Source organism: Phalacrocorax aristotelis, chromosome 9 (assembly GCF_949628215.1).
Source record: "Phalacrocorax aristotelis chromosome 9, bGulAri2.1, whole genome shotgun sequence".
In the NCBI taxonomy this organism is placed as follows: Eukaryota; Metazoa; Chordata; class Aves; order Suliformes; family Phalacrocoracidae; genus Phalacrocorax; species Phalacrocorax aristotelis.
In genome coordinates this window covers 5,494,652-5,519,370 of record NC_134284.1, presented here as the reverse complement: position 1 = coordinate 5,519,370, position 24,719 = coordinate 5,494,652, and the positions used below count along the sequence as shown (strand labels likewise).

Genomic DNA, 24,719 nt, shown 5'->3' with positions numbered 1-24,719 from the left:
TCCAATGTAACAGGGAGCCAACTGACACAGTGCAGGCCATGGAAGACAAGGAATTAGCTCAAAAATGTACTGGGGAATGTGTCAGAATGCAAAAACAAACAAACAAAAACTACCCACAAAAAAAAAAAAAGGCAAAAAAGCCCTGAACAAAAACCACAAAGCAAAACACAGGTCTGAAAGGAGTCTGCAAAGCAAGTTATTCAGCATAAGTCTTGACTCTTAAAATCTTGGTGGCAGTTTAGGGATTTGCCGTTCTCTCCCTTTCTGATGGTGCTGCAGTTTGTGCAGTCGTATACTGACCCAGGTCAGGAACTGATTCAACTGGAAAATATTTTTCTTTTCCTATGTATTTTCAGCCTGCTCACTTTGCAGTCTGATTCTTTTTGTGACTATGAAACCCACAGCATGGGACATGGTGAAAGCCAAGGCAATGAGAGGAGGTAGCTGGCAGCAGCACCTCTTTTAAGCCATAGAGGTACGAAGCTTCTAACCGTAGCCTGTGCTGTCTCTGCACTGCCGCTCTTGTTTGGTGCTGGTACAAATCCTGAACAAATGGATTCCATGCATTTGTGCAAAGCTGTATTGAGCTTAGTGAGTTCAAGTGAGGTCTTCGTGAACAAGTTATGCATTTATTAAAAGTAAAATAAAAATACTGTGTGTAAATAATCAAAACAGGAATGAAGTGAAATTCTCAAGGCTGAGGCTTTCCTAAGCAGTAGCTGTTAGTGTTACCTTAATACTTCAAATGTAGTTTTTACCCAAAGACTAGAACAGTAGTTTGCATAGCCTCCCCCTGAGTCACGTGTACTGGGATATGTGTCCAGAGGAAGCTAAGGGGCACAACAGCCCATTACATAAAGGAGATGTTAGCAAGCTGCTCGGCATTCTCAGCTGCAGAATGGCTGCTCACAACCCAAATAAGTGTTCCAATTCAGTCACCCCAGCCTCTCAGATGGCTGTTTGTGTCTCACTGTAAAACTGTCTTATAGGCATTTATCCTTACCAGATTTATGTCAAATATATGATTTATTTCCTTGGGCTATTGTTCTTTATTTGCCACTGATGGAAGACATAATAAGTATCAACATTTTAGATTCTCTCAAGTCTTCATTTTTATATTTATTGCAATGAATTAACTAACTTAATGTTATATTTATTGCAAAAGTAGCTGTATAGTATCTCCATCCTCATCTTGCTCAAGACAAATATTGTTTCTGATTGGCAATATCAGGTGTGTGGGGAGAGCATGTGGTATTATTTTTCCTGTCACGTTCTAATCCTTGTGAGTATCTCATGGTGGGACATAAGTAAAGAACTGCTTCCTTCTTCAGCAGAAGTACTGCATCAGATAGCATCTCTTTTCCTGGGTTTTTATGCAAGTATGATAATGTGCATGTGCTCCATGGGTGGGAAAGAAAGCTATGTAGCTTGAAGGTCTCTTATTACTACACGGATGACCCTTCTACAGGGTCTGTTTAAAATGAAATTAATAGCTCTTAGGTCTGGATATTTGGACAAACACAGAGGGTGGAAAAGTGTCTGCCCCATTTTGAGATCACTTCAAATGCCTGATGTGTGTGGATGATGTAGCTGTGAAACATCACTTGGCTGATGATGCATGTCAGCTCTCCTTAAGATAAATTTATGTGGTTCAGTTATTTGCTTTGAAGTAATCTGAACCTAGTTATTTTCTGAAAACCTTGCTGGTCATATTCGATACCTGTTATTCTGGGAGTGGTCCAGCATAACTCGGCACATAAAATACAACTGAATCAGACATCCCTTTAAAATTTACTTAAAACCAAGAAGCCTTACTGTTCCCATGGTATTGTCCAGTAATCTTTGAACATTTGTAAACCGTTGGGAAGCTTTTTTTAACCAGTCGGCTCATCAGTACTGTACTTGCCGTTATGCTTCACGCTGTTCAGTTTGAACAGGGAGAGTAAGACATTAAGATAAAACCCTTCGAATGGGATAGGGCTGCTGTGCTCTTTTCCCTTGTAATTTTAGTCCTTGCATCCTTTCAGTCCAAATGCCTTTGCTTTCTTTCTCTGATGTTGTAGTTTCTATAGCTATTCTGGATCACATTCAACTTCTTGTGTTGGCAGCCTTTGCAATTAAACCACATTCAGTAAATCTCTGAGAAGGCTAAATTGACTTCTGAAGAGCCTTTTGAAGGCCTCATTACCATCAGCTTCTGTCCTGACATACTAATAGGGACACACCCCTGCAATTCTAGCAGTGCCAAACAATTAAGTGCTTGAATACCTGTCCCTATGCAGTATAAATTTTCTAGGATAGTAGTGCTTGTTTCTTTTAGTTTCAAATAGCACATTCCTCACAGCTGTGATAGAGTAGGTCTGTGGAAACCTGGAAGTGGGATGCAGATGTGTTCGCTTAAGGACTGATAAACCAACTGATGCAGCACCTTACTGCTTGTACATAGCTCTCTAGCTGGCAAACGCTTTCTTAGGGTCATAGGTTATCTTTTGAATTTCAGAGTCTAGCTCATGTAAGAGCAAACCATTTCAGTGTTACCAGGCTTGGGAGAAGGGCAGAAGGGTTCAGTGGTTGCCTCTCACCAGTGCCATGGGAGATTTTGCCAGCAAATGTTATAAACAGCTACTGCAGCTGTTAGGCAGGTCACATGATAGGTACTAATTACTGTATCCCAGTGACTCCCAGATATTCTGGTGTCCCGTTTATCATTTCATGAACAGAGACTGAGTTCTGAAAGAAAAGTTGTTGCTTCTTGAAAAGCCAGTGGCAGAAAAAGAGTCAGGCAGGGGAGAACTCGGACAGTAATGCTGCAATAGTTTTTAATGCATAATGTTAACTCTTCCGATTGCTCAAATGGTCATGTAAAAAGATGGAAGGGGGGGAATTAAACCCCTTAAAGTGAGGGGTCCTGTTTCTTGATCTTTATTTATTTGGGGGAGGGGGGGGAGTAAAGTAACTTTGGTTTTAGTAGAGCATCTTACCTACTACCAGCAGAATGCTGTTCTGAGCAAACATAAACTGAAATGGTGGTGTTTGCAACAGGCCACTAACTAGGAATAATTACTAGGTGGAAAAGGTAATGGAAATGGATGTCTGTGAAACAACAAAACGTTTCTCATTAAGAGAATTAGCCTGTAGGGTGGGATGGGTTGTCTTTCTCCCCTCTCCTTTTCCCTCTTCCTTTAATGTTCTGTGTCTAACGGCTACCATTAATGTGTACTTATGCAATTACGCTAATGAATGCTGGTAAATTTTTAAAACTTGTGTTTCTTGGAGATTTCTGTGGTCTGATTCTCCCTTAAATTTCACTCTCAAGCAGCTTAAATAATATAATAGCCTTATTACTACTTGATTCTTTCTTTCATTTTCATTTTTTACAAAGGCTTGGGGCCCGGAAACTTCCAACTGCTTTTCCAGCTTAATTTCAGTGGGAAGCAAGGTGAGACCTGCAGGAATTATGGTAGCTGTTGACAATAGGCTGTTGTTGTAAATTCTTCTAAGTTGTGAAAGTGAATCTTTATGGTGTGAAGCAAACCTTGTGTGGTTTTTTTTTTTTAATATGAAACTGAACTTAAATGCTCAGAACTTCTTTACGTACCCAGGTTTTTGCATTTTTGTTTCAAACAGAATCACAGACTGGCGGGGGTTGGAAGGCATCTCTGGAGATCATCTTGTCCAACCCCCCTGGCTTGAGCAGGCACCCCCAGAGCAGGGGCACAGGAATCCCTCCAGGCGGGGGGTGAATGTCTCCAGGGAAGGGACCCCACAGCCCCCATGGGCAGCCTGTGCCCCTGCTCTGGCACCCGCACAGGGAAGGGGTTTTTCTTCTCATGTTTAGCTGGAACTTCCCGTGTTCCAACTTGTGCCCGTTGACCCTTCTCCTGTCGCTGGGCGCTATTGAAAAGAGCCCAGTCCCATCCTCCTGACACCCACCCTTCAGATATTTATAGGTATTGATGAGATCCCCCCTCAGCCTTCTCTTCTCCAGGCTGAACAAACCCAGGTCTCTCAGCCTTTCCTCACAAGGGAGATGCTCCAGCCCCTGATCACCTTGGTAGCTCTCCACTGGACTTGCTCCAGCAGTGCCCTGTCCTTCTTAAACTGGGGGGCCCAAAACTGGACACAGCACTCCAAATGTGGTCTCACTAGCATGGAGTAGAGGGAGGATAACCTCTCTCGACCTGCTGGCCACACTCCTTTTCATGCAGCCCAGGATACCCTTGGCCTTCTTGGCCACAAGGACACGGTGCTGGCTCAGGGTCAGCTTGTTGTCCACCAGCACTCCCAGGTCCTTCTCAACAGAGCCGCTTTCCAGTAGGTCAGCCCCCAGCCTGTGCTGGTGCCTGGGGTTGTTCCTCCCCAGGGGCAGGGCCTTGCGCTTGCTCTTGTTGAATTTCATGAGGTAAATTAACAAATTAACAAATGTAAACAGTTGTTTACATTTCAGTTCTGTTTCCAGCTTAGAACACTATTCTGAAATTTAAGTTTATTTACTCAACAAGGCTTTATTTAAAATAAAGGTTTGTTGAATAGGGTTTGTGTTTGCAGGGACTGATCTGTGAATATTAGTATTCCTATTTTTTCTGCTTCTGTGGAAAAATGATTTTTTTTCCCCCCTCTGTAATGGAAATTCTTTAGCAACAATTCTGTCTAACTTCATTCATTTCAAAGGTATTTAATAAATACTATGTCTAACTTTTCTAGAAGGAAAAGATATGGAGGCGCACTGTACCTCCTTGGGGGGGTAGAAGAGGATAGAGATAGAAGTCAGCTCTAGATGTACCGTGTTTGACTTGCTTTGAATTACCTCTGTCTCCTCAAAATGTGTGGTTAGCTGAAGGAAACAAAATATTTACATGATTCGTTGATTAGAGCTTTTTTGTACAAAAGTCTATTCCTAGCATTAGAGAATCAGCTGCAAATTGTAAACCACAGTAACGAAACAGGTCTTGATACAGTGTAATGAGTTCTTCCAGGCTGAGCAAATCAAAGCAGTTACTTATTACTGAATCAGGGCACAGCTCAGCACTACATGGTTGAATTCTTCCTCAATTTATGCAAACAAAAATTATTACATGTATAAGACAGTGGCTTGGAACTGTTTTCCTCCTGAAACATCAGCCAGAGATGTGGAGCTCTGATACAGTTATCACTTGACGGCTGGGTACAGCTGGCTGCAAAATGGCACGGAAGAGAACCGTTAAGGGAAAATAGGTTGTGCCGAGGTTTCTTGTCATGTTCTCCTTTTATCTTGACTTAAAGTTGTCATGCCATTGTTGCAGGGCTCTGATAGGAAAGGGAAGTGTTAGAACTCTGAACTCTGCAGACAGTAGTGGCGTGTAATAAAAATGTGCAGTTCAGTTAAGCACTGAAAAACAGGGATGTACAGACTGCAATTCTGAATTTCACAGCCGCACTTCCTGAAACTGTGTAGCTGAGCCCAGTAAAGTAAATAACCTTTGATTCAAAATGAGAGAGACTTTCACTTGCTTATACCCATATGCTTTAGACTTTTACAGTATTTTTACTTCTCAGCATCTTGCTTTTAGCCATTTTGAGGCTTTAAGGACTTTACAGAAGGCAGATGAGAAATAATTCTTGCAATATTTTTGTCTTCCCTCAAAGTCAGCTAAGCATTTAGTAACTTGCAGAGAAACATGATTCAGGAGGTTTGCATTTTATTCTATGGGTTTTGACTGAATAGCTTAGTACTTGTCTGTAAGGAAGAGTTAGTTTGTCTATGACTGGTTAGTCAGTAACAGTTACACTGAGAAGGACCCATCTAGTCCCATTTTCTTTGATATTGGCTAATAATGAGTACTTGGAGAGCAAAGATAAGGAAAGGGAGAACGCTTGTCAATATACTCAGTATTTTCTAGCTCCTTCCTAAATCTTAGACTTACTGAACCTGATACTGGATCTTTATTCTTAATTTTTTTTTTGAGGATCCTATTTTGCAAGCTTGTCTAATCAATGTTCAAACTCATCTAGGTTTTCTAGTGTTTTACGACAATAGTTACATGGTTCAATTTTGAATTGCATGTGTCTCCTTTTTTGATTAACTTAATGCCTTGTAGGTACTGTGAGAAATTGTGAGGAAGAACTGAATAGTTATTCCCTGTTCGTCATCTTTATGGCATTCTTCAAGTTACAACTTAAATTATACTCCTCCCCTGCCTTCACCCTTCCCAGTGTTTAGTGCTCTCTTTCTTGATTGAAAAATTATATCTTTATTTTCTCACTGCAAAATTTCCTTGCACAGTTTTTGACCATTCTTTTTATATTACTCTGTATTGCTTCTAGGTTTACTTTATCTTGTACAAGGTCGAAGTAAACCTATAGTACAGTGCTAATGAATGCATGCATGGGTATCTTAATTATGTTGTAAATATCTTAATATACTTTTATTTACTTATATGGAATATGGAAACATGTACTTTGTTATAATAAAAGATGTGTGATTAGGAAAGTAATATTACTTTTGTGGGTTGGAACTCAACCTTGTTGTAATAGCGACCTATTTAAGATGAAGCCTTTGTCAGATGATAGCTATTTAATCTCCATTTTGTATTTATTTCTCCTTTTTCCTATCAGATAATGTTACACATTGTTGAAATTCCTTTTAAAAAATGATAATAGAGTCTTTGCAAACCTTTTGTTTCATTTTTTGGGTTTAGTATTTCTGGTTTTGCTTCTAAACTTGAACTTTTTGAGTGGAGTTACACTGATTCATTGCTGTGGTACTACAAATGTCTTGTCCAGAAAAGATTCAGCAGGATAGCTAGCTTCCAAGCTAGAAAAATCACTCTTGAGTCTGTAAAACTGTCTCTTCATGAGAAAAAGTTGTTATACAAGAACTTTAGTTAAGATGAAGGGGGTCTTTAATCTAGATGAGAGTGGTCTTAATACAGTTGCCCAGAGAAAAGAATTCTCTGAGGTTAAACAGTCCTAGTAAGTTCTTTTAACCATGGGTGGGGAAAAAGTGTAAATAAATAAATAAATTTTAAATTCTCTTTATTCAGAAAGAACTTAAAAGGATGTTATACTGAAAATATAGAAGATTATGTGGGTCAAGAAGGTATAAGATGCATTTTGCCCAATTCTTGGCATAACTTCAAAAGCATGTATCCTGGCTAAAAAAAAAACCACAACCAAAACAATCAAAACCTAAACTAAACAAACAAACAACCAAAACCAAGCCTATCTAAATAGAGATGGTTGGGGGGTAAGAGGGAGAGCAGTCCAAAATCTGTTTATTAGAAATTACCAGTCTATGGCTTTCATATGAAATGATGAAAGGCACATCATAAAAAGTAGCTATTGTCTGAAATAAATCCTGGTTCAACTCTAAGTGGCATTTAGACATTAAAACAATCCAATATTGGTCTTTTTTATTTTAAAAAGACCCACTATTGTCTTTTAAGGACAACCTGATTAATTATTGGGGTCTCTAGCTACTATTATAAGGGTTTAATATGTTTAAGACTTTCAGTAAGCTTTGAATCAATTTTGTTTCACATAGGGTGAAGGCTGAAGGAGGTTGAAAAAGCTATGGAGCTACTACTGCCACTACTGTAGTTCAAGACCGTTCTTTTCACATCTCAAATAACAAATTTCAACGTAGCTTCAAGCCCTTGAGAAAGACATTGATACATTTAAACTAAACAATTCACAATAAGGACAGCAGATATATCTTCGTCGTTGCTGCACCATTTAACTGGTTTTATCAATGAGTATTTATGGGTGACTCTTAACAGGGTAATTACGGGATAACCTTCATAGACTAGGCAGCAGGCAAGCCAACACTTATGGTGATTTTTGGCTTTGTAGTATGCAGTGGGAAGAAGCTATTGGCAGTAAATTTACAGGCAATGAGGCTTAGAATAATAGAAAATACTAATACTGTGTATTAGAGAACAGGAAAATCGAGTAAAAGCTCTACTATAAATACAATATCAGATTAGACATAGGAGTTTTCCTTTCAGGATGGGATTTGTCTAGTTTAGGGGTATGTAAAGCAGAGAATGAGAAAGAAACTCCAAAAAGTCCTAACCAAGCCCAAAAGCTGTTTCTGTTTAAAAATGCAAATAAAAATACAAAAGTGCATGTAACTTGAAAAGCAATAAATTTCATACAAGAAAAATAAGAATTGGTTAGTTATATATTGAAATTCCAGTTGTTAGTCCTGGTGTTTGGAGGTTCTTTTGTTTCTTGATATGAATTTAAATTTGAATGGGGGGAAGTGGAGGAATGGGTAATTTGGTAGAAATACTGTGGGTTTTCTTTTACTTAGTCCCCTTATTTTAAAGGGCTTGCAGTTTTAGAGTAGTTGGCATGCTAAAAATGACTGTGACATAAATGTTAAGAATATAGAAATTGATCAGAAGAAAATGACACTAAGAGGGCAGTTAAGCTGAATAACAGAATTACTTGAGTAATAGGCACATAATTTCTATGTATTTTTAGAGTCCATTCAAGCTTTCACTATGAGTTTGTCAATGTTACTTAAATTGAATTTAGCAGATAAACCTTTATTTGCAGATCTGCTCAGTGCTAGGCCCTTAGACACTATGTTTGGTGTTATATAATTGGTCTGATTTTAAGTGTCAGGCCCTCAGCTTTCAATAATTATGTAATGCCAAAGTACAATATTGATGATAGTAAAAATTGTGTTATGTAAAACTGACATCAAAAGACAAATCTCTAGCTCGCTGGTTTACATTACAACAGTAAATCGATGTACTGATGCTTGCAATGCAACTTATAAATCCTCAAGTAAATCTAATATCACTCGATTATGACATGGGAACATAGTCATGTAGAAGGGTAGCACAGCTTTCAGTGCTCTGCCTTTCTGTCCTTGTAGGCAGATAGGGTAATTCGGATTGGAGGTGTGGACTGCGAGGTGAGGGGAAGAGCTGGGAGCACCACAGGGCTCAAGGGTGTGATTCTGTGTCATCTCAGTGGTTCGGAGTCTAACTGGCCAGCTACTGGTGGCGCGGTGCCGAGGCTGATGCTGGAGCCGATCCGACTTCATGTCCTCGTCTATGACCAGGGCCACAGGATGTGCTGTGCTTCCCTCAGGTTTATAGGTGATACCAAACTGGAGGGGGATAGTTGATAGGCAAGGAGGGAGACAGGACTTTTAATAAGCTGACTTTAGATGGGGGGATGGGAACCTTGTGAAGTCCTGCACCTGGGCTGGAATAATCCACTACTCGGGCTGGGGGCTGACCAGTTGAGTTGGGAGCAGCCTCGCGAGAAAGACAGGCTGGACAGGGGTCAGTGGCCCACCCTTGCAGCAGTGAAGATGAACTGCGTGTTGAGCTCCATTAGCAGGAGCGTAGGCTGCAGGTCAGCAGGAGAGATTATTCTGCTCTGCTGGGCACATGGGACTGCATCTGGAAACCTGTTTTCTGCTTCCTAGTGTAAGGTGCGTACTGTTGAACTTGTGTCTGGCGCAGGTCAACTAAGCTATTTAGGAAGCTGTAGCTTATGACAGGAGGAGAGACTGAGGAAACTGGCTTCTTCTAAATAGGGGAGAGCAAAAGAGAAGACAAGGCTGGGAGGACCTAATTGCAGCCTTCCACTCCCTAAATATTTCATGGTTGTAGAGAAGGTAGAACTAGATTCTGCTGAGATGCGTGCAGTAGATGACTGGGAGGCAAAGGTGACCAGCCACAGTTGGGGAAATCCCAATCAGTTAAAAGGGAAAAGAAAAAAAAATCACTATGGGAAAGTGAAGTTATGCACTTAGTTTTACTATGTTTTGCAATTGAGCAACCTCGCTGAATGTTAACGTTTGCCCCTCTTTGAAGCAGGGGTTTGACTGGATGACCTTGAAGTCTGTTTCAGTTCTGTGATTCTGAACTGAATAAATAAGCAGGCGGCAATGAAGGAACTCCAGTGTCTTTAGGCAAACTAGTTCCAGTCTGTCATGAAATCAGAAATATTTTGGGAATCTGGGTGCTGTATACAACAGGAGCTTCTTTAAAGCTTCATAATGGAATTGGAACAAGCAAAAAACTTCCGTGGATGAAGAGGAAAATATTAGATTTTGGTTAAATCTGTTTATGAACACGCTGGGTGCTTCCTAAAGCTGTCACTGATATCAGTGGACATTATTTCCCCTGCAGATTGAGTTTGGAGATACCTGTTAGTCCTGAATTAACTTTGCTTTTAATTACATAAGAACTAGGATGCTAGTAAATGCAAGGTATTTAGTGAGAGAGGGAAGCTTCTATCAAGATAAAATTAAACTGATTTTTATCCTTGCTCCTGATAAGTGTTGCCAAAAGTATTACTGCTTGGTCATAAGTTTGTCCATTATCTTTTCCAAAATTTAGCAGTGAAGTGTGGTGAGATTGTAACAATCTCATGTTCTGAAGGAAATTGATTTTAACTTTCCCAGAGTAATCTCCCTCATGAGGAGATTCCACAGTAAAGTGCTATTTATTAAAGTTGATATCTGAATCATACTTTACTTTTCAATGGTGACTGTTACGTATTTGTTCTATAACTATTGGTCAGATGTGGAATGTTTCTGTACCGTAACATAGAATGGGTGTACCTAGTGTGTTTTGCTTTAGGTTAAGCGTTGCAACAGATGTATGAAAGTGAACACAAGTTACCCATTTTCTCATGACTTCTGCAGCAAGTGTGCTGAGCCTTCTTGCAGGATTACTGTAGACACAAGACGTAGTCTAATTTAGGGACTCCCATTTTAAAAAAGTCAGAATAATCATTTTCGTATGGTTTTGTTTGATTCCTCTAGTGTCTGGCTGCAAGAAACCAAATGCATTTTCCATATCAAGCATGTTTCCGGAAAGCTTCATGTAAAACATGGCATGGTATAGTTTAGCCACGCTATTACCTCCGATGCACTGCAAAGGACTGAAAAATCAGTCATGAGACAATCAAATGTCATGAGATGAGAAAGCTGCACTGTCAGATTTCAGTCTGCAGGCTGTGCATGTCTTTAGAGGTGGTTGTGTTTAGAGATCAAAACTTCAAATGTGTGCTTTCAGAAAACCCTGTGGAACTTGAGTTTTTTCACATCTTAAGTCTTGCCAGTTACCAAATTTGCCTGATCGTGTGCTGGTCTGCACCTCACTTCTTACCATGGAAAAGCTAAGAATCAGTCATAACACTTAAGTATAGGGAGATGCAATGAGCAGTTGATCCATTTTCAGATAAATCCCTCTCATTGCATTGTGTAACAAATGTACAGTGACAACAGTAGGAACAAATCTGTAAGGTATTACGGTGGTGCTTGTCGTATCAGTTCTCTTTATGTTCAAACACTGTGTAAGGAGACATTGAGTGAAATGCAGATTGGGGTGTTTTGCAGCATTTCTTCTTACCTAGTTTTTTCTCGGCTTCCCACACACACATGCACCCCAGTTCAGAGTGATGCTACTGTATTTCCTCTTCTCTGGGAATTTATCTGTCCTCCAGATGCTACCATGGATTGGGTATTTTTTGCACTATTGTAGCATTGTATTTTTTCCTCCCCTGATATGTGACTGTGGGAATAATTCCTTTTTAATTTGATTGCAGTAGTACTGATGTCCTCTGTCTGACCACCCACCAAGACAGCAGGTAGCTCCACTCCTTTATAGCTCTTGTATCAGTAATCACAGCATGACTATAAGCTAAGGGGGCACACCTGCTGACACAAGTTCATGTGAACTATTGAGTGTCCTAGTTCTATAACTTTTGCTAGATAGTGAAACTACTTTAAATATTTAAGATTCGTGATTTCTGTGATCTGTACTTTCATGTTTCCTGCCTGTTCTTTTTCCTTTTCCTCCCTTCAAGATCTTTCACACTGTTGCATTTCTCTGGTTCAAAGTATCTTTAGCTTTAACCTTTGAAGGTAGAACTTGGGATCTGAGGAACATTTTTTTCTTCCCTTCGACCTGGTTTTAATTTGGCTTTAAATATAAATGCGTTATTCGTACACACAATTTGCAAAAGAAAATAGATTTTTCTCCTCTCAAAGAGTGATATTAGTGTACTGTGTCCATGAACACTATGGATATTGCTTTTAAAAAAAAAAAAACTTGCCTCTGTCTGAGTTTCCTTTACCATACCCTTTGTGCACTGTCAATTCATTTATACTTTCACTGGCTGTTTTCTGGTAGGAAATTGATCCAATTCAGTCATGCAAAACACATACTTCCAGCCAAATAATTCATAGACATCTGCTTGGACAGAAAATCCTATTGTTCAGATGGTATTAAAAAACCAAAGAAACCAACCCCCACCACCCAAAAAAAAAAAACCCCAAAACAAACAAAACAAAAAAACCATACCAAGCAGTAGTGCTTTTAATGGACATGGCTTTATTTCTGGTTTGGTGGTGTTTTGGGATGGGTTGGGGTTTTTGTGGGTTTGTTGGTTTTGTTTGGTTTTGGTTTTTTTTTTTTTCAAAGCAAGTGCATGGACTAGATGTGTGACAGTTCTGGTGTACCTTATACTTTTCTGAGGAAGAGGCTTTGTCTTTTTTCTGTTTTTACATGAAGTGTGCCACAGCAGACCAAGCTTAGATGCGGTAGTGTTCAAATGTTAATGTGATGATCTGTTTCAAACCAGTCATTAGCATGCATTCCCTGTCCATAGAGCTTAACTGAGAGGACATGAGTCATTAGCTCAATAGGCTTTGTGTAGGGATGATTAAAAACCCTTCAAAAGGCCATCTCAGTTCATAAAACATGGATGTTGATGTCGTTTTTTGCAGCTCTTGGGGCTCACTTTGCTAGTTATCTCCTGATTCCATCATTCGACCCCTAAAAAAAAACCATAAACCTTAGGGGTTTTTTAGTCTATATATTGGAAGTGTTTAGTCTATAGATTGGAAGTGTTGAAAATAGTGGCTAATTTCTTGCCCTGTGAAGGAGGAGGTTGCATCTTATTGGAGGAGGGAGAGACACTGTTTTTAGTATTTCAGAAAAAATTACCTATCTGCTAGACAGTATCAAAAGTGCCTTTGGCCACTAAAAGTAGTACACGCAGTAGCACTTGGGTACTATACTTCTGAATGCTTCAGATTTGTCTTAAATTGAATGGTGACCACTAATGTATAGTATAAAAATAACTTTTACAGTTCTGACTTTGTTTTTTAATCAGTTCTTTGGGTTTCTATTTAACTTACGTACAGTATCAATGAGATTTTTGCTTTTGGGGTCCATATATTTTAATAATCTTTTTCTTTTTGTTTGGGGGCTTTGACTTCATGATAACTGTTGCTTGGTAGAGGGAAACTGGAATGTACGTCTGTAGTAGCTTCTATTGTTGGCATTTACAGGTGATGGATGAAACTAGTGCAATCTATACAGACCTGTTAAATAACACTTTGGTATTGACCTCAGACTCTGAACAAAACTTTAAAATGCTTCCAAACAGAAATCTTTCTCTCTTGGCTTCAATTCATATTTTAGTAATGGCTTTAGGTCCAGCCACTTAATGTATCAAAAAGTATTTCATGGCCTTTAGGCCTATTAGTTTTCCTTCTCTGCTCTGTATGTATTCTGGTAGCATCCCAGTGCGTAGAAGGCTTTAGTAAGTGTCTGTCGACCTGAAAAACATTTGAATTACAAGACAGGCTGTAGAGGAGATAATGTGGGTTGTTGTTTGGTTAGGGGGTTTTTTGGTTTGTTGGGGGGATTTGTTTGGGGGATTTGGGAGGGGGCTTGTTTTGGGGTTTGTTGTTTTTTGTACAAAGGAGAGCAACATAGTGACAGTAGTGTGTAAAATAACAAATGTATAGGAGTCTTTTATCTGTTTAGGTGGTTTTAGCATTTTTGCCAGTGGGCTATTTTCTGTGTTGTTTTTCTTTAGGAACAGTGGTCTCAGGCAGGTGAAACAGACACATCCCAATAGAACTGTTGGCAAACTGTTAACCTGCTGAGGAGCAAACAGTGAATCCTGTTGGATGTAGAATGTGCAAATATTACTGCGAAAGGTATTCACATTACATGGGTTTTTATAAAAAAAGATGTAAAGGAAATTAGCTTAATCAAACAGCATTGTTAAGATAGTGCTAGTGATCACTTCAATTACTGGAAGCAGGGTTTTTTAATTATAACTAATAACATGTCTCTAAGGTAGTAATGAGTTTCTCTTTTTGCGGGTTAGTGTGGAATATTAACAGTTGGTTTTGTTTGGTTTTATGAAATGTAATGAAAATTATATCCCTTATAATAGTGCTGTAAAGTGTGTACAGTACAAAAAATAAGGTCAGCTGCAAAGGCCTCTTCCTGTCAAGATCTAGAATGTGCAAAGAAATAAGATTGAGTCGCTCATTTTTTGTGCTCTAAATTAAATTCATGGAGAAAATGCTTTTTTTAACACTGGCAGTATAGATTACTTGTTGGAGTAATTTTCAGAGGAAGAAAAAACTAGCCAAGGAAAAGCTACTATAAGCAGTAAAATGTTACTGCAAATTAAAAATTAATGCTACATTAGCATAGTAAACCATTAAAAGGTTTTTAAGACACTATTTTCTATTAAAAGAATCTGGAAATAACTTACACATTTTAATTTGATACATTTCTGTGTCTGCAGGATATCTTTTTCTCATTAAGGATGAGTCATCAATTTTATCTTAAACTTGGAAACAAGTTATTCTTTGGTTTGACATTTCATGTGTTAAGTAATGACCAGGGACACATTCAGGTTAGGTTTTCTTAGCTGCATAGCTGAGGTTAAATCTGAAGCCAAATTTCATTTGAGTTATGAATAAAGAATATAGTCTGCCACATTACTGCAAGGAAATTTGGGTCCTATAAGGACTACCTGGAGTACATTCTTGTAAGAAGTATGCCTGCAAAATAGCAGTAGCTGATCCTGTAACATAAGGAGCTATGCATTTTAAGATACACAAATCAATAGGCCTCCTGCAAATGGAAAAGAATGGAAACTGGAAAAAGAGCTGGTGAGAAAAAAAAGCTGGTGGCATGCACTTAAGGTGTTTGGTCTTACCTTTGTACACATGCCCACACGCAAATGTAATGAAGAAGGTAGTTCGTGTATCCAAATGTTGAGTGAGTGGTAAATAATAAGGTAAACGTTAACCTTTATCTTTTTAGTTGTTTTTTTTTCTGTGTGAAAATTACCTATTTCAGCGCACCCTTTAGGAAATGGAAATAGCAGATTGACTGAAATATCAGTTTGATTACCTGCTATACTAAACTGTATTAAATAGTGTAGATTAAATGTAAAATGTAAAAATGTAAAACTACACCTAATCGCATTAAATCTAGTAGATTTAATGAACCTGTATAAAATCATTCAAGTTAGTAAAATCCTTGATGAAAAGAACTGCAACAATTTCTCTGAGTTTTCTTTTAACTAGTTATGGGGAAGCACAGATATGGACATTTTATATGTTGTCACTGATTTGCTGAGAGTTCATGGAAGAAGAAAATGTCAGAAAGCCATACATCTGCCGCAGCAGCTTTTGGCTTTTATGTCAACATACTGGATATTTCCGTAAAGTTCGTTTTACTATGAAGTCTTGTATCTATGAATGTAGTTATTTGGCTTTTGTTCAGTTGAGCAGTCTGAGAACGCACCTTTTCAAAATACTTGGTTTTTTAAGTACATCATAAATAAATCTTTTCTCCATGTGACTTCAGAAGGTTAGCCTTTATATAAAGTTTTGCAGACGTGGCTCAGGTAAACCTCCAGTTTACAGAGGTGATCTTCACCCTAAGCTTGTGCTAGCTATATAGTTTATGTTCTAGGATATGGAAGCAGGTGGGGGAGCCCTTCAGCTCTCCCCTAATTACATAACAAAGTGAGACCTACCTGTGCACAAATCTCTCCCACCACAAAATGCTCCTTGATAGACCTTTCTTTGGTAGAGTACCTTTTAAAATTACTGTTCAAGGAGGTGTATGTCATGCCTTGATTTGCTCTGGCCTCATTAGTTGGAGAAATTAAAACGGTTAAAATTGTTTGCTAATTGTGCATGTTTTCCTTTCTCTTCTGCTGTTAAACCTGTTTGTCTTAATTTCCACAACAAATTCTTTACCAGTTTCTGCGTGTTCTTCTCTTTAAAGGCTGGCAAAGCTCCATGATTGGAAATGGTAGACTTACCCTTGGTAAAATGAGGTAACTTGTGCCTTGGAGAGTTTTCCCAAAGAATAGTAAATGTGAGAACGCTATCATTTAAGTCAAATTTTCAGTCCTACCATTGCAAGATTGTGCAATGGCAGATGGGAGTAGTTTTATTTTAATAAAACTGAGATAAAAGCACATTTTATAGGGGTACTCTGAGATTCAGTGCTTTGCAGAAGGCTCTGATGATGGTAATAGTAGTAACAATTCAGATGCCAAGTATCTCCCTTTTAGTTTCTGTTCTGGTCCCTTACAGTGAATTTTTTTATGTTAAAAAGAACAGTATGCAGGTAACTTAAGATGCCACATATAGTAGCTGGATGCTATCTGCACATAGCACCTTTAAATATAATGCAGTCCACCACAGCTGTGAAACTTGTAATGCAGAATACAGAATGAAAACTTTTCTTGCCGTTCAAACATGTTTCTACAGAGTCTTAATGAGGGATATAGTTCTAATGGATAAGTCTGATCTGTGAACGTACTTAGGATCCAAGCAGTAAGAAAAATGAATAGCTGTTCATGACATGGGTAAAATCTGTGAAGCTAAGTAAGACACTTAGATTTGAGTGTCTGTTCAAAGCTTGAGAAATTATGTATCTTTACACAGTTCAGTTATATTGCCAAAGGTCTTCCTGCATTGGTTTTGCTTTTCTAAAGGTACTGACCCAATGAACCAGCAAATGATACTTGCTGTGTTCAAAAAAAAAAAAAAAAAAACCAAAATCCATTCCAGTCATCCTACTGCAGTGCATTGAGGTGCAATGGTGGTGGGCTGTAATCCTGCAGCTCTGCAAATTGTTTCTCATAACATGAAGTACACATTTGCTTTGCTGTTAATGTCAGTAAATGCTACAAAGTAACCATTTCAAATTAGTTCTGACATCTGTTTAATATAGATTGTCTGGGTATTAACAAATATGCAAATAACAAATACACAAGAGTTCCAGAGTTTGTTGTGGGGGCTTTTTTTGATTGTTTCCATACCAGTACTAGAAGGCTGCCTTACTCAGTTCGTACCATAAATACTTTTATTTCACTCCTTTACAGCCTTTTAGTGTGACAACAGAAGATATGTATATCAGATTCACTGACCTACTCTTGTAGGTTCTGAGCAGCTAACGATTTCTTTGCCACAAAAATCACACTGCCTTAATGCGTGTGCCATCGGTGAGATCAGGATCCTGTTGATTATTTTGGAGTGTGCAGCCAGGGAAACGGGGAGCGGGGATTGAATTAGACTTTTTTCCTGTTCTTGCTGCCTAAAGAGAAAGGGAACGAAAATATAACTATCTATTGTTTTAAATGCTCTACCATGTTTTCTCTTCATGTTTATTTTTCCATATTTTTTAGAGTTGTTCAGTGTTTGTCACTCATTTTTCTGGTGTTGCCTCTGGCTGTTTGATTGCTCGCAGTTTATTGTGGTAGGGCCTTTCAATGTCAGTTTTTAAGCATTGGGATAGTAAAAGTCCTAAAGTACACCATATACTTTAGTTTTAGACACTTTAATTATCTGCATCTTGTTCACGAAATAAAGCAAGCTCGGTGGCTAGCTGCAATAAATCAATAGTAGAAAGAAAAAGGCAGTTTGAGAAATGCCGTCATTGAATTTGAAATGGAGCAGGAGAATAAAGCATAGTGGAAAAGGATGGAGGGCAAATACACAGCCGAATTGTTGGGTCCCACTTCAGCAAGGCACTTATTTCTGTAAAATTGATTTTTTTATAAACCGCTTTTTAAGTTAGGGTCTCAGTTTTACTTGGTTTTCAAATCACTATTCACATGCTTAAAGATCTAAAAATTTCAAATACTACTCACATGACCTTCCATCTCATGGTCTCAATGTGCTTTGCAAACCAAATTGGCATACAAATAAGCAGAGGTGACTTCTGACCCTGAAATGCTGGTGTTGAACAGCACGTGGAAACAGTGAAGAATATCTTGGCAAAAGACTATACTGTGTGAAGTGTATCCTTGCGCATGTTCAAGATAATTGAAGCTGTAGGGAATATTTGTGGACGTTTAAGAAAGTCTGTTTTTGTGGGTTATGTCAAGAATATTGTTGGTTGATGCCACTGAAAAAGGATACCTAACCACTGAACTCAGTGTGCAAGAGCAAGCATTGAAAAGCCTTGCCTGCAGGTGGGCAGATTTCCAGAAGCGTGATGGGCACTGGAAGTGTGACAGGGATGCCGTTGGCTAACTGTCCGTAAAACACTGTACAGGATTCAGTCCCACGGAGCTTTATAGTCTTAGCTCTAAACTCCCTTGATGGTGTTTAATATGTAAATTTGTGAAGATCAGTGTCTAAAGCTAGTTTGCTGCATTCACACTTTTTAAAGCAGTTAAAAGATAGGGAGGGTGAGATTGCATTTTAAAAGTCTGTTCATTCATATATATATATATATGAAATAAAAAATTTGCTCTCTGGATTACTACTGGATACGTAAGATAGAGATGGGACCTGCTGGTACGCAAAATATCCTTTGGATTTGTGTAAGAGACCCAGAACATGAACATTCTTCCAGATCTAATAATAGTAGTAGTAGTATTGGTAGTCGTATTTTTACGAACTCAAATCAGGTTCAAAATCTTCAGAATATACGTACCTTAGATATTTTTTGTTTCCTACTTTTACATCTCCAGTTAAGTGCTACCTGAAATGTGTATGTTGCTTGCTGTATTTCATTGTAGTTGTCTGCAGAAAATAATTCAGACAGCAAAAAAAAAAAAGTCAACATGTAAAAACATCCCTTCATAGTAATTATTGCACTTCCAGCAATAAGATGCAAGAAAGGCTGGATATCTGGCCTATACTGAGTAAATGTGTTACAGGTTATTTACTGTGGGTAGAGTACTTCATAGGTTGAGATACTGGGTTTTGCTGTTGTTGAATGGACAGGATATAAATAATGGGCCTCAGTTAAAATAATGTATACTGATAATTTGGGATAGCAGCTGCTGGCTCGCTCACTTGTTGTTCTTCCTGCTTGGCCTCTCCTTTAGTCATGCCCTCTACTTCCCCACAGATATGTTTCTGGGGGTTTTGTTGTTTTGGTTTGGGCAGGGGGGGTGTGTGTTAATTTCTTCATAATCTGAAGTGGTCAAAGCCTACCAGCCTTTTTTAGTCACTTATATTGAGACTTGGATGTTATCATGCCCATGTAAATGTGAAGAGTTTTTTTTTGTTAGAATTGTGCCCCTCTGAAAGTTGGAGTCATAAGAATATGAAATAATTTCCCACTGCTGTCCTGACTTAGGCCGTCGTATAGCAAAAGCTAGGGGTTTTGTATTGAACAGATGTAATAGAGCCTTTTCTTGTCTGCTGTGTGCCAAGTGTTTTCTATTATTTTTAGTAATAGTCTCATCTACTGTATTTTTGGTCATTAAGTACAAAATCAAGAAAAGAGTACAGTTTTATGTCACCTCTTTTGCAAGCTGTAGTAAACACTGCCCTGTTACAACCGGGTCCCCTTACACAGTGGGATCCTGCAAGTCGTTGGCCAGTTTGTTCCAGAACCTGAAGCCTGTCAAGTTATCTAAGCAAACTTGTAAATGGAGAACTATTTTGTAATTCCATACTTTTTGTGTGAGTTACTTAGTAATGAATTCAAACCTTAATTTTCCAGAGCCTCTTCCTGCCCCTCAGGACACTTGCTGTGAAGTTCAAACAGTGTTTTCAGGCTGGTGAGGTAATTCCTAGTGTACTCTCTGCATGCGGATGCACATCTGTTAACTTGTACAGGAGTTATGCCAAATTCTGCTTTGTAAGAGTAGAATTACTTTTGTGGTGTTGACTTTAACCGGTTTTCTATAGTTGTAGGTGCTGAAGTGACCAGAATGTGATAAAAGGAATATTTCCAGCCACCCACATAGATATTCACTGTGGTCTGTATCTTGAGCTTTGATTTTTAAACTAGATTGAAGTGGGATTTTCTGAAGTGTGTGTAGATGCTTACACGGCTATTTAGAGTATCCTGTTCAGCAAAGTCTGTGTAGGATGCTGCCTTCCTTTTAAGGAAGAGAGAGCTAAGATGATTGAAGTTGTAGATGATTGAAGTTGTGGATAATCCAGACTAATACAGAAGGGCACATGCTATGGTGGGCTGAAATTCTCAGTCACCAAATACCTTACAGTTAAGAGGTGAGGCTCTACCATCCCAGGGCAAGGGGAACTACTAGTGCGAAATGCTCTAGGCCAGGATCAGCAGGAGCTCTGCACTGGTTGAGAGGTCCCTGATGAAGACTCTTGTCCCTGGGTTGTGAGGAAGTCATTCCTCTTCCCTGGGACCTGGCTGGAATACCTATTATCTTCCTCTGCAGCAACAGTGCCTTGGTAGATCTGTCACAGCACCATCCTGTCCTCACAACTAGATTTTAACTAAAAAACTTATATGCAACTCAAATTTGCTATATTTCACTAAATAGATTTCAAGAGTCTTCAAATGTATCTGACTATCCATGTGCAGAAAAAAGGAGGTGGGAAAAGTTTGAAAGATGGCTGCTTTGCAGTATGGAATAATAAAAGGCGATTCCAGCAAAACCTGGGAGTTTCACTTCATTCTGGAAGTGAATGTGAGTTTAATAAGACTTCTCTCCATATATTTGCGGTTAAGCAGAAGCTTTCTTTCTGGCTATAAAATGAACTCTGCCATTCTTTCCAGTATTAACTATATCTGGCTATATAACTGTGCCAATATGGAAAGCAGTTGCTTTGGTATCATACCTTAAACTATATTGCTGTAGTATATGAAGAATAATTTAAGCAAGCTATTAATTTATAACTGCAATAATTCTGTCTTTTTACCTTTAAAAATTTGATAGGAATGAAAAATCAGTCTGTCAGACTGTAAAGACCGTAACATATGTGGTATGGAGGGGCTTAAAGTGTTTGAATAAGCATAAAAACTATTTTTAAGGACAGGTATTTACATGGTTCTGTGAAAAGTAAATATAATGGAGAACTAGGTGCAAAACTGAAAGACAAGGCACTCTGCCTGTAAGCAGCAGTTTGTAATTAATGCACTCAATGGTACGTTTGGAAAACATCCAGGCTCTCACTTCAGCCTTATAGCGCTTTATGGTGTCTTACACATCAAAAAAAAAAAAGAAGTTTTCTCATTGCAACCCAAAGCAATTTCTGTCTTTTTTTTTTTTTTATTTCAAGCCACCAGAAAGCTGTTTTGTGTAGTCTTTCATCTTGGGAAAATACCATAGCCCTTAATCTGAATTTCCAGGGTAGCTGATTTTTTTTTTAGTAATTATTTTAGGGTTACTATTCAGCAGATATCAATAACTAGTATGTAGAAAGAAAAAATGTTACTTAAACAAAACTATATGTTGAACAATGTATGAATAAAACTTGAGATACGTGTTTTGTACATTTTTATCTACTAAGCACTGAGTGAGGCTGGCAACTTGTTATGGACAGTGATACAGTAGACGCTGACTTAAGCAGGCAGATCATGCAAATTATTTGAACTGTTGGGAAGGGCTCTGGAAAAACATGTATGTGTTTAGACTTATGAGTAGTTTGCCTCTTGTATCTGAAAGCTTCTCTTTGTGTTTTCCAATTTGATGGCAAAACATTATGCTGTGCCTACAGAAACAGAAAGAATTAATTTCTGGTTAAACTGCTGTGTATTTAGGGCCACTGACATCTTGTCCTGTTTGGAAAGTGGAGAAGCTGAGAACTGTGCAGCTTTTCCCTGATTTCAGCTCCTTAGATCACAAATGGTGAGAAAGCAGCATCATCACGGGAAGAAGAAATATGGGCAAAAGTAGGAAATGCAATTCTGAGAAGTCAGGCCTCAAATTATCAGCCATTTTGACATCTGGCAAGCCTTGGCCGGCAAGCAGGAATTTAAACCTTCCCCAGTTTTAGCTGCTTTTGTTTATTTTCAGTAAGGCTAGCTGTCTTATACTGCAAACATATCCTTTATTTTCTGTACCTAAAATTAATCATGGAGGTGGCAACATAAGTCTGGTTTCTTGTAGTGCTGTTTTCTCAGAGCATCTCTTTGTATTATAGATACCTGCCGTGGTTCTTAGACCCTCAGCTATGAAAGGCTGCAAGAGATAGGCTCAAAGTTCTAGAATTAATTTAGACTCCACATTAAATCAGTGGTGAGTTGAAACTGCTCTGGGAAAACATGAAATGCTGCAAGTTTTGGCGTTCAGACTCAAAGCTGGAGTTTATAGACAGCAAAACTCACAACCATCCTGTGAAGCAGACTAGAAGTAGTTTTCCTGAAATCCACATGGTATACTAAGACAGTTTCATACATCTGGTCCTTATTCTTTAATACCTAAATAGGTCAGAATGTACCCTTTTGCTCCATCTTACTTAATCCTTAGCTTCATTTGTCTGATTGTTGGAAAGTTGCTTGCCAGGACCATACTTTGCTTATAGGACTCACGTGTGGCCTGAACAGCAGTAGTTCAAACTACACTGGAGCGTTGCAGAACAGCAATAGTATAAAGGGCATGTCCTTTCCCCTGCTTAGGCCCCATTTCCTCACCCTGGGAAAAAAGCAGGGAGAGTAATATTTCAAAATGGGGGGGGGGGGGGGGGGGACGGGGACAATTGTAAAGTTGTTCTTACGATAGAAGAGCTCCTCATATTAGAGGAATAGAGATAAATCTTATTTTCTTGGCTTTTGCTTTGGAATGATGTATGTGAGAATAGCAAAGGGGGGCCAGTCCCTGTAGATATCTTGTTGATGTTGTCTTTTCTATGAGTGTTTTTACTTTTACGATGATTGCAAGAGAGAAATGTCTTGGGTTTTCTCAAACTTATGAGGCATTTCCACAAGTTGTGCTTTGTCCTCTGAACACAAAAACTCCAAGGTGTTGCAGAATTGAGTAGTGATTGGACAAAGAAACAAAAAAGTCACTACTTTTTTTGGTGGTCAGAAACTGCAGCTCATCAGCCCAACTGGTAGCCGTAGCTTACTGGGATTGTGTATGTGACTGTCAGAATTTTGAGCTTTCTGCAAGTTTCTGAAATAGTTGTTTCCTTGGTGGCTGAGAGTGAAGGGACCCGCAGAATGAGAATTAGATGTAATTGTACAAACAGAAGTCTGGAGGGAGAAAACAGCTTTTCCATATGTAACTCTAGAGAACTGGAAGGTATAGAGGAGTAATTGTCTCTGTCGCAGCCTGTTCATAACCTACTTTTTTTCCTTAAGAACTGGCTTGGAAAAAAAACCACATTTCTACCACAAATACTAATACATATAACTTTATTTCCTAATAAAATCTGTATTGCATATTAAATAATACTTTCAATGAAAAATGTGCTGCTGCTTCTAAATTTGCTCTTTTTATTCTGACTGAATCAAAAGCTGTTTAGGAAACTCTTGGCTGTTTTTAGACTTAGTCTCACTGTGAAGAGTTTTGCTTTAGGGCAATGTTTGTACAAGAAGGTAGGAATGATTAAATTCTAGATACAGTGACCATGAAATCACATCGCACTGCCATGATACTCAGTTCAACTTTTTCTTCATCAAAGAGGTCTCTTTGGTTGTTTTTTTTTTAAGGGCTTTAGACTGTCTTGAGTGCATTCTAAAGATATTCTCTTTTCTGTCATGAATTATTAACAGCCAGTTTGACGAACCTTGCTTTGTGACGAACCTTAACCCTTGTGAGTTAAGGGATGAGTATCCACTGCTTAGGATTTGGCGTACAGATAGATTAGGCTGATCTAACACTAAATTGAAGAGTAGTTTTGGACTGCACTACACAGGTAGCCAGTGCCTTCAGTAGGTTTCTGCAGGCCTGCTAGGACTCAGTCTCAGTCTGTAACTTTCACAAACGAAGACCTTTCATAGGCGAGAGTAATTTTTTTGTGATCTTACTTCATTTGCACCATTTTTTTAAATTTCATTTCACTCAACAGCAATAAAAGTTAAGGCTGCTTAATTTATTAATCTGGGCAGTGCCCAAATAAAAAAATGTTCTTGTTATAATGTAAACAGTTGCAACAGTCACTGTCTGTTTCAATATTCTGTAGTTTTTAATTTCTTCCTTCAGTAGTTATTTCAGTCATTCGGCACTTCAGGAATACACTCCAATATGACTAGAAATTTTGTGAGACAAGCCATTTGTCGTAAGATTCCTAATTACCTAAAGTTTAGTTATTTAAATATACAGATCCAAATTTAAAGAACATCCAAAACAAACTAGATATTCAATGATGACTTCAAGGACAGACATTCCTTTTTAAATATGCATTTCAAATCTGACAAAATATATCATAGTACAGTGGTTTAGAGCTTTCAGACTGGTTCTCAAGGCCAGGTATTTTGGGGCAGGTATTTAAGGAATTAACCATTTTTCATTATTTTATCATTTCCATTCAAGTAAAGATACTTTGGAAGACTGAAGAAATAAAGAAAATATATTCTGGGCTGCAGGTGCAATGAAGTTGGACCACAGCCTTAGCCTCCCGTAGCTTTCTGTGTGAAGAGCTGTATTGATTTGCTGCTACAGATGCTAAACATGCACATGGTACCGGATTCTGGCTGAGGTCTGGAATGCAAATACATTTGTTTCCATGTGTTGCAAATGACGGGAACAGTGACTTTCTTGAT

At 38.5% G+C, this 24,719-nt stretch overlaps 1 protein-coding gene across 3 annotated transcripts in view; it reads left to right on the top strand.

The window, feature by feature from the left end:
* STXBP6 (syntaxin binding protein 6) overlaps positions 1-24,719 on the top strand; it is a 131,889-nt gene that overhangs the window by 65,935 nt on the left and 41,235 nt on the right. The window contains exon 3 of one of the 3 annotated variants that reach the window (XM_075103252.1): positions 19,755-19,817. The exons of the other annotated variants lie outside the window; for them this stretch is intronic. The gene's annotated coding sequence lies outside the window, so the exon portion shown is untranslated. The remainder of the gene's footprint in view (positions 1-19,754; positions 19,818-24,719) is intronic. 3 annotated transcript variants of the gene reach the window in all.